Source organism: Fulmarus glacialis, unplaced genomic scaffold (assembly GCF_000690835.1).
Source record: "Fulmarus glacialis isolate BGI_N327 unplaced genomic scaffold, ASM69083v1 scaffold1157, whole genome shotgun sequence".
NCBI classification, from domain to species: Eukaryota; Metazoa; Chordata; class Aves; order Procellariiformes; family Procellariidae; genus Fulmarus; species Fulmarus glacialis.
The window spans coordinates 18,064-19,112 of record NW_009221048.1 but is presented as its reverse complement, the minus strand read 5'-3'; positions in this window follow the sequence as shown (position 1 = coordinate 19,112).

Genomic DNA, 1,049 nt, shown 5'->3' with positions numbered 1-1,049 from the left:
GAAAGTGGGGACAGAGGGATCTTCTGTCATCTGTTTGATATGGCCAAAGCCTCAAAAACCTGTGTGGGAGTAGTAGATCAAACAGTTGATGGCATGAATTGACACCTCCAGCACATCTCTGCCCATCGTGCCAAGGTGGTTTAATAGGCTGACCCTTTCCTGACGTCTCAAGAAGCCAGGGCATGAGTATAGGAAGGTGCCAGAAAAGATGTACAAAAGAACATCTAGCTCAAAACCCAGTCTGCAGCATTTTCCATGAGTTAATGCCTATAGAAGACTATAATAGCAGAAAAAAGAATGTAGTGTTATAACACCAGATATTCTCCTAATCTCCAGAGATTTGTGGCTCAGGCACTGCATGAACCAAAGCAGGTAGTTTCATATTTGCGTGCTCTTCATGGAGTTTTTTCCTTCCATTAATCTGCTTAATCACCTTTTGAATGTCTGTACACTTCGGGGATCTGTAATATTCTACGGCAGGGAGTTGCACAGATAACCAGATATGGTGTGAAGAAACTCTTCCTTCTTCTTTGTTCTGAGCTTGGCACTTGCTCATTTCAACTGATAACCCTCCATCTGAAGACATAATAACCAATCAACTCCTAATGTCTTCTCTCTAGATCCTATACTATCCTTCCTTTTACCTTTCTTTTTCCAGACTGAACAAACAAGGTTTACACAACCATTCCCTGTGTGGAAGTGACTTTATTATCTCTTTCCACTGGTCAGGTTTTTTTTCACATCCTTTCTGAGATGGGGACACCAAAACAAAACAGGCAGTATTCAAGATGTGAATGAAACAGGAGTTTTTTTCAGGGGGAACGAGGACAGGTCGAGAGAGGACAACATGGAACTGTGAGTATGGGGAGCCCACACCCTACAGACTCCCTGGTGCAAAGGACACACAAGTGATCTGAGGAAACCACCAGAAGAAAATCAAAGGTGGGGTACAAGGCTACATATTAGAAAGTTTCTGGCATAGGGGGGTAAAGTGGGGACAGAGATAGAAACAGGAACAGTCTCACTGAGGGAAATAAGTATCAAGGGGA